Here is a 16,291-nt window from a genome sequence, read left to right as displayed (position 1 = left end):
ATTTCAAGGCCCGCAGGCTGCGCAAGGCTCCCAAAGTGCCCTCCAGGCCATGTTCTACTGTGTGCGGTAGTCACAGCCCCACCCACCACTGGGCCACAGAACAGCTTCTTCTGCAGAGGTGATACCAGGCCACTGCAGACCCTAAAGGGCTCTCCATATTTGGCGTGCTACCCTGGTCTCCAAGGTAAAGGACTTCCTAATGTCAGCCATGTCAGGTGGTCCTCGGTGGCTCTAAAGTGTCCCTGCACAGATTTGGGTGGGGCGAGGCCCCAGCCTGACCACCTGCTTGCTTCTTCCAAGACAGAGGCAGAGTGGGGCGTGGGACCAGTGCTGAGTGTGAGTGCAGGTCAGCGTTGTGTCACAATGTCCCCAGGGCTGCTCTACAGTCCCCGTATCCTTAGAAGCTGTCTGTCCTCGCACAGCACCCATCTTTGCCTGGCACCAAGAGCAAGCAGGGCAGCAAAGTCCAGCCCACCACTCTGCTGCAATGGGCAGTAGGGAGAGGCGCCAGGGCCCTGCCCTGCTGGGAGGGGTTTCACTGTGTGTGTGTGTGTGTGTGTGTGTGTGTGTGTGTGTCTGTGTGCATGCACCTGCCCCAGGGGCTGCTGAGGCTTCCTGGCCGCCTTCTGCTGGCTGTGTTCATCCTGCAGGGAACTCCTCACACTGCAGGTGGTCGTCTGCTCTTTCTGCCCCTCCTCTCTTGCTCTGGGCTAGGGACTGTGCCTGTCCCCCCAAAAGGTGTATCTCCAGGACTGTCCCTGCGCCCAGCAGATGCGCAACAAACATCAGTTGAATGGGTGGTTGCCTGCGCCTCTTCCTGGGCTACTCTGAGCCCAGGCCAAGAATAACCATGGCAATCGGGGGCTTCAGCCCTGGACCAGGGGAAGTGGGACAGAGCCTGATGGGCAGGGCCACGTGGGCCAGGACCGGCCAGGTGGCTGGAATATGGGAATACAAGATAAGGTTAGCACTGTAGGGCTCCTGCTGAGGGCTCCTGCTGAGGGATTAAAATGTTCTGGAATTAGACGGGGGTTAACGGTTGCAAAAAGCTTGTGAGTATATTAAAAGCCAGTGAATTCTATGCTTCAAAAGGGCAAATTTTATCTCGAAAACAAACAGAAAAGATAAGGCCTACCCCCTCGAAAGCCATTCCTGTCAATGCAAACACAGTGCCAGTGCCTCCCCCACACTGCCCGATTGTCACTTCTCCTCCTGATTCCTCTAGGCCAGCCCTGGCACACCTGGCTGGGAACTCCTTTGCTTGCTCACCCATTCCTGCCCCCTCAGTCTTCAAACAGTGTCACGTGTTGGCACGCAATCTCCCAGCCTCATCCAGGCAGTAGCTGGCACTTGCTCACACAGGCTCACTCTCACAGACTCCCCTCCTACTGTCCAATTCTGTCTTTCCCTTCATCCCTCTCCCACTCATGGAGACTGAGATGTCTGTGGGCCCCTGGGACCCTACTCTGTGCCAGCGGCTGCGTTGGGTTCTGGGGCTGTACAGCCACCCCTGCCTGTGGCCCGGCACACAGAGTGGAGAGCTGATGAATTCACGTGGCTGAGACACATGGCTGCCACACAGCCCAGTCATATGGCAGGAGCAAGGGGTGCCCCTGCACCCAGGCCAGGAGCTGGGGAGCCCTGGGTAGGTCTCAGCCTAGAAACAGGGAGGGCTGAGGCCTCTGCTCCCACTGAGGACAGAGCCTCCAGGGATTCTTTGCTTCAGCCACAGAAGAAAGACACAGGGCAGAGGGCAGGATGGGGAAGTGGCACAGCAATGAATGATGCTGCAGTCCTGCCCGATTCAGCCCCTGCACACCTGCCACGGCAGGATGTACAAAGGCCACGCACACCAATGCTTGCTGGACTGTCCAAGCATGGCCAGGGAGGGGACTCGAGACCAGGAAATGGAGGTGGGGGGAGGGTGGGAGAATGATTCATCCAAAATTAAACAGTGAGGCAACAGTCAAGCCAACAGCTCCTCAAACAGTTACCCAGAGAGCTGCCATAGGTATACTCCCACTCCTAGGCAGTTACCAAGAGAACCGCAAGCGTCTGTGCACATCAAACTTATATATAAACGCTCACAGCGGCATTTTTTCTAATAGCTAGAAAATGGAAATAACCCAAAGGCCGTGCAGTGGAGACAAGAAGAAATGGAACGCGGCACATCCACACCAGGAAATATTATTTGGTAATAAAAAGAAATGAAGTACCTGCTACACGTGGATGAACCTTGAAAACACCTGCCGAGAAGCCAGCCACAAAGTCCACACCCTGTATGATGACTCCACGAACAGGCAAATCCACAGAGACAGAGGGCGGATTTGTGGTCGCCAGGGGCGTGGGGAGGGAGGCATGGGGAGTGACTCCTAACGGGTGCAGGGTATGTACAGGGCTTCTTTCTGGGGTCATGAAAATGTTCTGGAATTAGTAGTGATGGTTGTATAATCTTGTGAAAATATTAAAAGTTACTCTATGGTATACTTTTAAAGTATACAATAGAGTCATTTTTATGAATTTTATGGTATGTGAATTGTACCAAAAAAGGGGGGACAAAACCCCAAATCAGCAACCTAATTCCTAACCCATCTGCTCTTGCTCTGCCCACAGCCCGAGGTGGTGGGGTCTCACCCACTCCCTGGGGTCTCTCGCCTGATCCAGGGGAGAGGAGGAGCACGGCGGGGAGACCTGTGTCTCTTTACATCACTTCGCCCCCCGCCCCCATGCTGCCCATCCCACCCAGGTCTGTCTGTGCAGGGGGACAGAGGCACACGCCTCTGGGCAGCCAACACTGGTGGCCACATGTAGCAAGGGAGGAAAGTGAGGAGAAAGTGTGAGCCAGTGGGGCGGCTGGGGCCAGGCCAGCACTCGGCAAGATCCCTGTGCCATGCGGACAAACTGATTCATGCTGGGTATCCGGCAGCTACCTATTTCCCTGTCGGAAAAGAGGCCTGGAAAAAGCCACCGAGAGGCCTGGCCTGTGCAAGGTTGTCTCCACCCCTTGAGTGGCTCCAGAGCCAGAGGAGCAGGCTGTCCTCGCTCCTGGCCACAATGAGTGCCCTCACTTGTCACCAGTCTTGCCTCACATGATACACACAAGGAACTGAGACTTGGACAGTCATCTGCTCAAGGTAACAGCGAGGCCACCTCAAACCCAGCTCTGGTCCCCAAACCTGAGCCTGCTGATAACACTATACAGGGTGCTGTGGTCAGACAGTCCTGACATCCAATCCTGACCCTGGACCAGTTAACTTCAACCACACAATGCTCCCTCTCCGGACAGCTGCTGAGCAGCTGCTGTGGGCTAGTCCTGTGCTGGCTACAAGAGACACAAGGCGAGACAGGTTGGGTTCTGCCTTCAGTGAGGTCATGGACTCCTGGAGGAGTCAGGCGGTGAGCATTTACTGATGATACAGGGCAGGTGCCAGGGATCCAGTGATGATGCCTGGTGGGGGAGCCAGGAGGCTCTGGAAGTAGTTGAGCATGAGTTGGCCAAGGGAGTAAGAAGGGAGGGAATGGCATTCAAAGCATTCTCTTACCTAGCATAAGCCATTCATGGAAGCAGAACCACGTGGCACATTCCAGGAAACTAGGCTTTGGGGCCAGCTCCAGAGTAGGTAATGGGGCCAGAGGTGAGGGTATGGCCAGAAATCAGGCCAAAGTGGTAGGCAGGGCCAGATCTTCAAGAGCTCATGACACAAGGCCAGGTGCGGTGGCTCACGTCTGTAATCCCAGCACTTTGGGAGGCTGAGGCAGGCAGAATACTTGATGTCAGGAATTCAAGACCAGCCTGGCCAATGTAGCGAAACCCCCTCTCTACTGAAAATACAAAAATTAGTTGGGTGTGGTGGTGCGAATCTGTAATCCTAGCTACTCGGAAGGCAGGAGATTTGCTTGAGCAGTGGTTGTAGTGAGCTGAGATCGCACTACTTCACGCCGGTCTGGGCAACAGAGTGAGACTCTGTCTCAAAAACAAAAACAAAAACAAAACCATAAGCCAAAAAAGAGCTCATGACACAGACAAAGAAGTCCGAACTTCATCTTGCAGAGGATGGGAGCCTCAGTTTCCCCATATGCGCAATGGAGATTTGACCTTGCCAGGCTGTTGTGAAGATTACAAGAGATACTTGATGTGCAAAGCACGAGAAGCAGGCACACAAGAAAGGCTGGCTTACCACTTCCATTCCAAGATTTCTGGTCCAACAGCTGAGCTGTTCCCTGGCCCAGGCTTAGTGACTGAGCATGGACAGCAGTCCCCACACCAAGGGCTTCCGACCCCGCTTTCTCCCCTGCAGAGAATGTGCTTAGCCCACCTCAGTACTACTGCCTCCCACCCCACTGCAGAGCACAGCCAGCAAAGCTGCATATTTTACATTCTCAATTCTCTTATTTTAGAAAGTTTAACACCAAATGGCAAATGAATGCAAATTACACTTCAATTGCACAATTAAAGCCGGAAATGTTGTCTACAGGTTCGTTCAGTAATCCCAGCCACTCCTCTTGTGCTTACATATCATAGGATTTGTTTCTGGTCCCCAGAGGCTGGCAAAAAGCCCACAGCCCTGCCTGGGACGACACTGTGTGCGCTTGTGCACACAGACACACGCACAGCACCCCTCCAGTCCCTTAAATAAAGCAGGACCCCGAAACAGCATCCCCATCCCCATCTTCCTTCAGCCTCCTAGAGGTGAGAAGGGACCACCCAGATGGAGGACAAGGAATGGCTTGAGGTGGGGCCTGGGGTGTGGGGAGCCGGCTGCTGCTTCGCTCCCAGTTGCTAGCAAACCTGACTCAGCCCAGGGGGTGACCTTGAGGCTCTGGAGCGCCAATCTCGATGCAGACCTTGGCCAGGACTCTGCCTCTGCCTGGGGTGGAAGAGAGGCCCTGGTGAGAGGAAGGCCCTGGGAGGCAACCTCAACAGGGGGCCTGGGCCCCAGCAACAGAGACCATGGGGAGCTGCTCTTCCAGCTGCACCTGGCTTTGAGCCTCTGTGCTGGGCCAGAATTTTGGTGCTCTAGCCATCTGGAGACCCTGCAACCCTTGGTGTACAGGTAGAAACCTCCGGAGGAGAAGGCGATCTCAGTGGCCTGGCTTACTGTGTGCCTCTCTCAAGGCCTGGAGGAAAAGCCCCAGAGCTAAAGAAACGCTGCTAGGCCACTCGTGCTTCAGCCTCCAGGAAAACAGACCTAGTCCTCCTTCCAGTGAGCAGGCTGGCTGGGCCTGTAGTCCTGGCTCTGACGATGAGAAAAGGCTCAAAGAAAGCGGGAGGAAGCCACACCAATTAGTATGCGCTACACAGCTTTTTTGCAAAATGAATATAAAACAGTTGTGCTTTCTTTTTGTGTGAGAGAAAGAAGGGAGGAAAGACAGGGAGGGAGGGAGGTTATAAGAAAGCAATATTCTGCAGGAGCAGGAGCGCCTGCCGTTACCATGGCAACAGGCGGGGGTGGGGAAGGCCCATCAGCTGGCCCCTGGTTTCAGAGTGGAGTGAGCTGGCTATCAGTAGAGTGAAAGGGTCACGGTTGGTGGCACCTGGGTGTGGGCAGCATCTCACAAAGCAGCTCTGAGCAGGGACTGCTCAGGGCTCAGGGCGAGGGCTTCTTGCCTTCCACGGTGGTGACTTTATACCAGCAAAGGGCATATTTCAATGTGGGAGGAGGGTGAGTGTCTGGGTGGGGCCCCCACAGGCTGTCGCCCCACTGCATTCTAGCAGGTGAAGCCTAGTCTCTCTGGGATGGTGGCTGCTGCTTCTCTTCTCTGAGTGGTCCATCCAGGGACTCACTGTCCCAACACCTGGTCCCAGAACAGCCCTAGGAGACCTCGGTGTGGAAGGCTCCCAGCTCTCACTCTCCCCAGGGTGCCGCGGCAGCTCCTTTACCATCCTGGGAATAGCTTTGGACTGGACGCCAGATTTGCAAGGTCAAGTGTCGAGGCTGGGAGGCTCATTCTCACCTCCTACCGAGATTCCTGAACATAATAAAGTTCCAGGGCGAGGCACTCAGTCTCAACTGAATAAATACATGCTGACCTGCAGCGTCAGACAGGAAATGGAAGATGGATGGCTCTGAGCAGCTCCTGCCAAGGAGGATGGAAGGAGAGACTGCCCACTTCACTCTACCCACTTATCCTTAAGAAACTTGGTCAAAGGTTCACACAGGCCATTGGTCGGCTGATGAGGCCCTAGGAGTCAACTGACTCAGCCTTCTAGCTACTGAAGAGGGATCCCTTCTTGTGTTGACAGGAAATCCGCAAGCTGGGCCCTCTCCAGGCCTGGCCAGGAAGAAGCTACAAGAATGTTTCCAACAGACACACTTGGTACTGGCAGGGAGAGGTGAATTCAGGCTAAAGGCCTTGGAAGCTGAGGTCTGGCCAGTGCAGGCCACTGCCAAGGGCTATCTGATGCCTCTGCCTGGAGCGGTCAGGTCGCAGGGCCTTGCCTGAAATCCGGGTCAGGTCCAGCTGCTACTTCTTGTGAGGTGGAGCTGATGTGAAGTACACAGGCCCCGAGGGCAGGCATTCCTAGAAAACCTTGGGGTCTTCTGCTTCCCTCCAAGCAGGAGCCTGGCCCCTTCCTTCGTGAGGGGTGCAGCCTGGCTGGCCAAGCCTCTTCAGTCCCTGACCACATATGGAATGGCTCTTGCTGCCCTGGTTTAGGGGCATTAGCCAGAGAGCTCACCCTAGGAAGATGGGCTGCTGTACCCAGGAAGGGTCCCCTGGGGGAGCCACGGGAAGGACAGTAGGGCTCCCACTGCTGAGAGCATGGAAGAAGGCACTGGCACCAGCTGGTACCGGGGCCAGAGGCCTCCGCCCTGGACACAAAGTAAACATGAGCTGCAGAAGGCAGCAATCGGGCCCTGGCCCTGGCCTGGGAAAGGGGTGGCGTCCTGAGAAATGCCCTGGTCTGCACGGGGTCACAGCAGCCCTGCCTTCTGCAACAAGGAAGGAAAGCGTTGCCTAAAAGAATGCTTAGCTTTGGTGGTGGGAAAGGAGCACTACTTAGGCCTAGACCTATTTTATTTCCCATTGAGAAAACGACCCTGATAGAAAATGTTTTGTCTTAGTAAAGCAAAAGCAACCTAAAAAAAAAAAAACATCAATCTTAGTTTGTGTTGCATGACTTTGAACACAAGCCCTGGGGGATGAGGACGGCGTTCTATGTTTAAACATTGTGCCACCTTTCCTTCAGTGTCCAGCACTGTGCCACATATGCCAGAGGCCAGTGCCTAACGCTGTTAGGTTCCACTGATTAATAGTGACAGCACTATTAGTGCCAGCACTGGGTCTGGCAGCTGAGAATACTCTAGCGGCCATCCCTCTTAGGGTAAAGGAGAAAAGAAAGGCCAGCCTCGGGTAAGACACCTTTGAGACCAGATCCCTGACCCCTGTCTTCTCTCCCACCCATTCCAAGGTCTCCCCTCCTTCCAGCTGATTCCAGCCATTGCTCACTTGCACCATCCTGGGCCCTGACCCAGAGGGTACATTCTCAGGGTTATAAATTCTCCCCATGAGCTGGGCAGGGAATGGGGTGGTGCCTGCTGCACTGAGGGCAGCACGAGAGTGGTGTCCACTCATACCCACTATGGCTCCGTTACCAGGAGATGAGCCTAGGGGCCACAGCAGCCAGGAGAAGGCTCCTGCCTCCCTCCAGGGCCCTGCTTCATTGTGGTTTACTTGCAAGCTACGCACAGCCCCCAAGCTAAGGATGCAGGCTCTACCCCATAGGCCTCCCTTCCAATCTGCTGTGGGAGGGCCCAGTGCAGCAGGACAGGCCCCAGATGTGGGGCACGTCCAAGGAGATGAGCCCCTCATCCAGCCAAACTCCTATTTGTTCACTTTCTCAGAGGACGCTTCTGAGCACCTACTGTGGGCTGAACGGACTGTCCTCACAGAACTCCCAGCCAACGGGCCATGATGGAGAGGGATTAGGGCTAGGAGAGGGTCTGAGTGGACGGGGGGACATAGAGACACAGAGGGAACCTGGCCCAGCCTTGATGTGCAGGAGGAGGGGGTGTGTGTGTGTGTGTGTGTGTGTGTGTGTGTGTGTGTGTGTGAGAGAGAGAGAGACAAACAGACAGATGGACAGATAAACAAGGCTTCATGGAGCATATAAGTGAGATCCGGTCCAAGTTACTTAACCTCTCCAGTTTCCTCTTAGGGGAAATGGGGAAAACGAGAGGCCGGGCGCGGCGGCTCACGCTTGTAATCCCAGCACTTTGGGAGGCCGAGGCGGGCGGATCACGAGGTCAGGAGGTCGAGACCACGGTGAAACCCTGTCTCTACTAAAAATACAAAAAATTAGCCGGGCGTGGTGGCGGGCGCCTGTAGTCCCAGCTACTCGGAGAGGCTGAGGCAGGAGAATGGCGTGAACCCAGGAGGCGGAGCTTGCAGTGAGCCGAGATTGCGCCACTGCACTCCAGCCAGGAAAAAAAAACAAAACTAAAAAAAAAAAAAAAAAAAAGAGAACCTACCCTCGCAGGGTTGTCTGATCGTGAAGATGAACTAAGATCACTCACAGGTGGCCAAGCACAGGGTGTGGAACAGAGCAAGCCAGTGTGAAAATGGTGGGTCTCATTAGCAGTGGGGGATGGTCCCAGTCCTCTACATCTCTGGGCTCACCTGGGCTCACCCAAGCTCCCGCCCAGTCTGTAGGCCTTGTGACTTGCCAACAGGGAGGTGCCTGGGAAATCCAGCTGACTCAGCCTTGGCCATCTCCAGAGGAGGAAAAACCAACACACGACTTGGAAGAAATTTTGGCTTCTGAGGACGCAGGAACGCTAAGTGCGGTGAAAACCGGGGGCCCTGGCTTGGCTGCCTCGCCTAGGGCTGCATGGAGAGGGCACCAGGGCTGAGAGCTGGGGGCATATGGCCTGCAGTCTCCAAGCAAGATCTCACACTGGTCTGTATGTGTGCTCCCAACCAAAGATGTGCACCAAATCCACCGGGGAGCATGTGAAAAACACCAGCCCCTGGGCACCCAGGCTCTGCTTGAGGGACCACTGAGGAAGGCCGGGAGTGAGGCCCAAGCAGCTGGATTTTAAAAGCTCCAGGGAATTCTGGTGACAGTCCTGGTTTAGATGGCTCTGTTGTGTGGCTTGAGCCGGGGCCGGATGGTGTGCTCAGTCCTGCAGGCAACTCACCCTGCAGCTTGGCTCTAGGAGGTGTGAGTGAGAGCGCCCATTCCTGCCTCAGGGAAAGGCTGGCTGGGCTGGTTCCCCTTTGTGGTGTTCCTCCTACCCCAGAGGCCCTGCTGCTGGGAGAGCAGCCTCCCTTTCCACCACGCTTCTCAGCCCAACCTCTGCCTTCACCAGGAGCTAGGCAGCACCCTCCTGGCCCCCAATCCACTCACACCAGTTACTGTGCCCAGCTCCGGGTCCTCACTGGTCCATCTGCCCAGGGCAAGGAAGGTGGAGAGGTAAATACTCAAACCCTCCTGGCACACAGTCCTGTCTTCCCTGGAAGGAGGCGGCGAGGCTGGCCGCTGTTACTCTGGGTCCCCCGTGCTCTGGGGTGGCTGCTGTGGGCACTGACACCACAAGGTGAGAACATCTGGAAGAATGAGGGGTGGGCAGAGGCCCTCTCAGCGGGTACAGTTCTGGGACTGTTACCTTGCCGTTCCCCTCTCTTCCCTAGCAACGATTTGCTGCCAAGCCTCATTTTAGAAGACCACAGTCCTCCCTGAACCCCCAGCGGCGGCTGCCGGTATCTCTGCTGGGCCTGGGGCCCAGCTGTCCCCGAGGAGGAAGGCTCAGGGCCGTGACTGGAGTCTAGCTGTTTTGCTGGCTGGCGGTCGCTCTTCTCCCTGGCCCATGACTCCCACTTACTTGCTCTCAGAAGCCCCCAAAAGAAGCTGTAGGGACAGCCGCGGGGAGAGGTGACAGAGGGCAGTGTCCCCTGCCCTCGGCAGGGCCTGCCAAGGGTGCATCAGGAAGAGGATCCCCGGGCCATCAGTTCCCACCCAGCTCCTCTCCCCTGCAGGCTGGGCTCTTGCAAGAGGAGTCAAGTTCTTTGGGCACCGACACGGCACCCCTCCGTTCTCTGGGCTGAGGTTGTATCTTACTGTGTGAACTGATTTTAAAGATATCTGTAGGATTGAGGTGGGGGTGGAGGGGTGTTTTTGTTTGTTTTGGAGAGTGGATGGAATGAAAATGGGAGGGAAGTGAACACTGAGGCAAGAATCTGAGGAGGAAAAACAAGTCCTGTTCTTACAGAAGACTGTCCACTTCTAAGCAGACAGCATTAGTATTCCAGGGAGCAGAGTCAGGACCACACAGATTCAGGGCTGGAAGGGATCTCAGACCATCCAGTCCAACCCCAGCACTCTGGGAAGAAAACCGAGGTGAGGCGGTGTCGTGTGACCTGCTAGTCCCGTGGAGAGCTGGGCAGCGTGGGGGCAGAGGCTGGCCCTCCTGATCCGCACCCAGGCAGCTTCCACACCACCCTGCAGCAGGCCTGGCCACTGGCCTCAGCCCTTCTGGGAGAAGGTCAGCCAGGTGGAAGATGGAGAGGGCTTCTGGACTGAGCCCTGGAGGGGAGCTGGGGGCCACCAGGTCAGTGAGCAGCCAGGGACAGCCCATGGGGCCTGGGAAGGTGCAGGAGAATGAGGTCAAAGTTAAATGCACAGAGGGAGAAGGTGCATTTAGAACTGAAGGTCAGCCAAGGACAAAACCCCATTGGGTCAGCGGAGGGCCTGGGCCTAGATAAGGCAGTGCCTCTAGCCTGGGCCAGGTCCCTGCTCTGCAGTGAGGTGACACCTTGTGTGGGGTTTTAGATGCTCTAGAATCAGACAGATTTGACTGTCAATTCTGGCTGCTGACAGTGTGACCTTAGGCAAGTGATCCTCCTCACACCTCAGGATAACTGAGATCACTCCTGGACCACCACGTGGATTCATTAAGACACAGATGCAATGTCCTCAGAACGGGACACAAGCCCCGCAGACTTCAGCTGGTGCCCTCACCTCCTCCTAGTCTCCTCTCACTGATACGAGGGGTTGACACATGACCCACCACGGTTCCTAAAGAAAGCTGCAGCAGGGGTGGTGGAGGGGTCGGCATTGGCTCTCTAAGCTGCCCTCAAATGAAGGGGCCTCTACTTTAGTGGAAGCCCCCATTTTGGGGGAGACACTGAGGGATGGCAGTAACAGGTCCTCCCTTTGGGGGATGGCAGAGAGCAGCCCCAGCCACCTGGGAACCTAGGGGCACTCTGCTTCCTCCCACCATTCCTCACAGCACAGCTCTGGGATTTGGGGCTTCCTCCAGGTGGGACCCCAGGCCAAAGTCCCTGTCATCAAGAATTAAATCCCTTTAAAGCAGGCAGATGAACCCTGGGACCCAGCTGACCGACCCACCTGACCACGGTGACAAGGACTGCTTGGGAGGGATAAGGTAAGGGAGTACATCTGTGGACCGGGTGGCATGAGGCTGGAGAAGGAAAGGGGCATGCTGGGGTGACACACACGGCTGCTTCTGTCCTGAGGCAGGAAGCCAGGCAGCCTCACCCCAGCTCTGCTCTGCTCTGGGCTGGGCTGAGGCTGCAGGCAGGCGTGGCAGCAGCAGTGGTGCTGCCAGCCCAAGTTGGGCCGCTCCTCTGGGCTCCTAGGCAAGCCCCGATCTGCTTCTCTTTCTGGCAACTCGGCCTGCCCCCAGTGAGCGCTCTCCTTTCAGATCTGAGAACCTCCTGAGTTTTTCCCATCCATTTATCCTAGGACCTGCACCATGAAAACAAATGAACTCTCCCCTTCCTCCCCTACCAAAGCAAATCGCACCTTAAAATACAGTCTAGGGCATGGCAGGGGGTGCTTCCCAGCGCCTACCCTGCTGGTGAGGGGCTGAGAGGCCTGAGACCAAGGAGGGCTGGATAGGGCATCTGCCATCAGAGTGAGGAGTCCCTCAAGGCGCCCAATTCCTCTCTCCTCAGGAGTCAGCAGAGGCTGGGACAGCCCTTGGGGTTCTACCCCATGGTCCAGGCACGTCTGCTACCTGTCCTCAACCCAGGTACCACTGGGTTGGGGAGGCACCGGGCCACCTTGGACTGGGTACATCACTGTACCCATAGCGTACCTTAAGAAACTTACAACAAAAGCTCCTTTTCAGATGCCCTTACATCACTCCCTAGACTCTTGCCCGCTACCATCCTTTCCTCCTGAGTCATGGCCGTGCCACAGTGGGTGTGACGGGTGGCCCATGTTCTTCATGCAGTGAGTGGGTTCTCAAACTAGAAACGCTATCATTGCCATGAATACTGCCCTTGGAATCCTACTTTCCAATTTTTCCAGAAAGGTGGTTCTCATTTCTTTTCTTTGCATCTACACCAGTCACAAAAGCCACAAACTCCCATCAGCAATTTTTCTGTTACTCTGAAGCTAAGGAAGGGGGAAGAGAGGAGTTCCTCTTGGGTTGAGACTCTCTTCTCCAAAGTGTTAAGGACACCCCGGCTCTGAGATGCTGGGAAGACTCTGGGGAGTCTCTGTCTCTGTAGGCCCAACTGCAAAGAAAACAGTTCATGCTGGTGACTGAGCCCAGCAGGGTATGCCTTCTGGATCTCAAAGGTTTTGCTTTTGTGGCTGTGGAGGCTCCAATGCAGGTCCTCTGCTGACGCCGCCATTTCTCCTCCTCTCCCTGGACCCAGGGCGGCCAGCTGGAGCCCTTCCGCCTGCGAGTCAGGGAAGTGGTGCTGTGAACTTGCTGACGATGGGGCTCTAATGAGTAGGGTTCATGCTGAATGCAGCCTTGCTCCTGCTCTGGGCAGCCTCAGCCCAGGAGTACTGGGGAAGCTGGAGAAGGGAAGACGGGAGGGGAGAGAAAAGCATAGGAGGCCAGTCCTGCGGCCCACTGTATCCTTGTCTGCCTTTCTATGACCTCAAAATGGAACTCAAGTCCCTCAAACACCCCTGAGGTCCTCCAGCCTCTACAGACAGGCAGGAAAACAGAGAGCAGCTTCTGTCCCGGCTTTTGCTGCTGAAGCGGAGGCAGGGAGGACCGGGAGCAGATGCGGAGCCCATTGCCCTGATCACAGTGTGCATCTCCAGGCCCTTTACAGAAATGACCTCCTGCATCGGAGGAGCTACTGCTTATCATGGGTTTGCGTGTGCTGGGTCCCGAGGGGAGCATTTGACATTCATGATCTCATTTTCATCCTTATAACAAACCTGGGGGCAAGCTTCCATTATTATTTTCTGTTTATAAATAAGGAACGTAAAGCTCAGAGAGGCTAGGTTACCAACCATCAAGTGGCAGAGCCCAGGGTGGACTCCCAGACTTCCTGAACCCAAAGCCTGTGCTCTTAACCACCAGGCCTCAGTGTCACCTGGGCAGGGAAGGAAGAACCAGAGAGGGAAGTCATTCAGAATCACATCAAAATTACAAAACACCGAGAGTATTCATCACAAGTGAATAAAACCTACAAAAAAAGACTCTAAAGCGTTACTGAAGGACATCAAGATGGCTCACAGGACTGAGAAACAGCCTGGCTCCTGGGCGGGGGAGTTCACCACAGCCAGACGCCAAGTTCCCCCAAACATACTTGTAACGACAGACAGGTCACTACAATGGGCCAGGATCTGGGTGGGGGGATTACACTTTCTCTTTAAACACGCCTATGAGGCAGGTGTAGACATCATTATCCCCTTTTCACAGGCCCAGGGAGGGTAAACTCCTTGGCCAGGGTCCCTGGCAAGGAAGGGTTAGAACTAGGATTCAAGCCAGGGTCATGGCCACCTGTCTGGGACGTTCACGTTCACTCAGAGGGGAATAGACATCCTCCCAGGATTTTCTGGAGACTGTGATCACCCTGCGAGTTCTAAATGCAGGCTGGGAGGCAGCTGTGCCTAGGAGCTGTGGACTACCCGAGGTCCCACCATCGGGACCATGGAGAGGGCCCCCATCCCGTGGATACTCACAGGTGGGGGCATGGCCATCTTACAGGCAGAACTCACTCAGGCAGCATGGCGGCTGCCCAGCTGCCAGGCAGCCAACAGCTGGCATCTTCTGGGCAGGGGAAGCAGCAGTCCCACCTCCCAAACAGGGACCCAGCAGGATGTGGTGAGCACGCACCCTGCATTCTGCACTGTGGAAATCAGGGTCACATTTTCACTTAAAAACAATCAGATCTCTAGCTATGGGAGGATTTCTACTCCAGTGCCAGGAATATTAATTTGACACCTGCAAATTCTTTTTGACAAAAGGAATTTTCAGATAATGTCTGCAAGGAGCAGGCGGTGCTAAGGAAACAGCCACTTATCTTGAATAATGGGAAGGCAGAGACAACTGAGGATGCCAGAGGGTGGAGACTAACGAGGTGTCACTCGGTGGAACTGACAAACAATGGCAGAGGAGACACCCCAGCGAGACCACGTGCCCGTGGGACTGAGAGAGATGGTGGTGGCGGCAGAGCTGGGTCTCTGAGGCTTTACTGCGCCAGCTCTTGCATCACCAACACCTGAGCACACTGTCCCCTGGGAGCAGTGGCTCTCAGCGAGAGGGAGGAACATGTGGGTTTATCACAACCATCCTGGGAGAGCAAGACATTTGCAACACAGATGACAAAGTGAATGTCCCAAATATACAAAGAGCTGCTACAGATCAATAAGAAAAGTGGACGAAGGATCTGGGGGCTGAAGGGGGAGCTTTTTCAAAGTACACATACCAGCTGGGCATGGTGGCTCATGCCTGTAATCCCAGCACTTTGGGAGGCCAAGGCAGACAGATCACTTGAGGTCAGGAGTTCAAGACCACTTGGCCAATGCGGTGAAAGCCCGTCTCTACTAAAAATGCAAAAAGTTAGGTGTGGTGGTATACACCTATAATCCCAGCTACTTGGGAGGCTGAGGCTGAACCCGGAGGACTGCTTGAACCCAGGAGGTGGAGGTTGCAGTGAGCCGACATCACACCACTGCACTCTAGCCTGGGCGATAGAGTGAGATTCCATCTCAATGATAATAATAAAAAAAAACCCCACAAAAACAACAAAAAACACATACACCTCTCCACACTCTCCACACTAAAGAACTTCTGGAACAAGAGAAGACCACAAACCTTCCCCTGGTGAAATCATGAGGAAATGAGGAGGAAGATACAACCACACACACACAAGCTCGCCTCCTGCTGCTGACATGGGCTGGCAGCACGCTGGGTGAGACTCAGGCCTGGTGAGGAAGCGATTAAGGGCCCAGGCTTTGGTGCCAAACAGATCTGGCTCTGGGTTTGGGCTCTACCACCTCCTAGCTGTGTGCAGGTCACGTGACCTCCTCAGGCCACAGTTTTTTGAACTGCAAAATGGAAGTAAGATGACTCCCCCTGGAGAACCGTCGTGAGGGTTCTACAGACACAAGTGAAGGGTCTAGTGTGGTTCCTCCCACGGTAATGACTTCCTACAATTAAGAATCTTCCATGACAACCTGTGCTGTGGGGCTGCCTCGCTGGAAGTGACAGCCTTCGCAGCGAGCACTGAGGTTAACTTCCATGAGTGAGGACTTTGGTAGGAGAGGACCTGCCTGTCTGGCTGTGTTCCTGCTTGACCTAACAGGCTTTCATAGTCTTGAATCCCAGGGAGCTCCAACTCGAGATCAGGGCTGTTTGGAAATATTTGAAAAATCCTGAGGGCACTTTCTAGCTATCCTAGAAAGGAACTTTCAGGAGAAGATGGGCTTTGTCTTGTTCATGGCTGTTTTCCCGTTGCCAAGTACACAGCACACCCTCAGGCTCACCAAAGATTAAGCAGGGGACACTTAGGAATGTGATTCTGGAAAGCAACCGGATGGGGTAGAATCAGGACTCATCACTAATGATTAAGGTCCCCAAATCCCTCCTCTAGAGAAAAGGGGAAGCAGAGGCTCTTCACTGCTGTTATGGTACCCCTCAACTGTCCCCAACTGTCCCCCAGAGCAGCTTCCATGCCCTCCCCAGTGCAGGCCCACAAGACGTGCCCCAAAGTCCTGACAACATTTGGCACTTCAGCAAATCGAGTTTCCACAGCCGCAGCCTGAACAGCGCTGTTTAATGGACTGCATCTCCGCCTGCTCCCTTTAAATGCACACGCACACAAAAACCAATTTCAAGCACAGAAAGCTGGATGGGATTAAACAACTCAATTTAAAGGACTGAAAACTCAGCTGCTTCCAGTGAGGTCCTAGGGAAGGAACCAATCAGCAAAGTTCTGCTCTTCCTTTTTGTATTGAAATGAGGGCTGTGACTGTGCAGTGAGTCACTCCCAACTCGCACACAGAACGGGGCCAAGTCCACCTGGGCCTCGCGCTGCAGGGGGTGGTGCAGGAGAGGGTGTGTGTGTGTGT

At 54.9% G+C, this 16,291-nt stretch overlaps 1 protein-coding gene across 1 annotated transcript in view; it reads right to left on the bottom strand.

The window, feature by feature from the left end:
* Positions 1-16,291, bottom strand: part of VAC14 (VAC14 component of PIKFYVE complex) — a 112,885-nt gene that overhangs the window by 56,700 nt on the left and 39,894 nt on the right. The window lies entirely within an intron of this gene.

Source organism: Hylobates moloch, unplaced genomic scaffold (assembly GCF_009828535.3).
Source record: "Hylobates moloch isolate HMO894 unplaced genomic scaffold, HMol_V3 SCAFFOLD_6, whole genome shotgun sequence".
In the NCBI taxonomy this organism is placed as follows: Eukaryota; Metazoa; Chordata; class Mammalia; order Primates; family Hylobatidae; genus Hylobates; species Hylobates moloch.
This window is presented reverse-complemented; position numbering and strand designations above follow the sequence as displayed.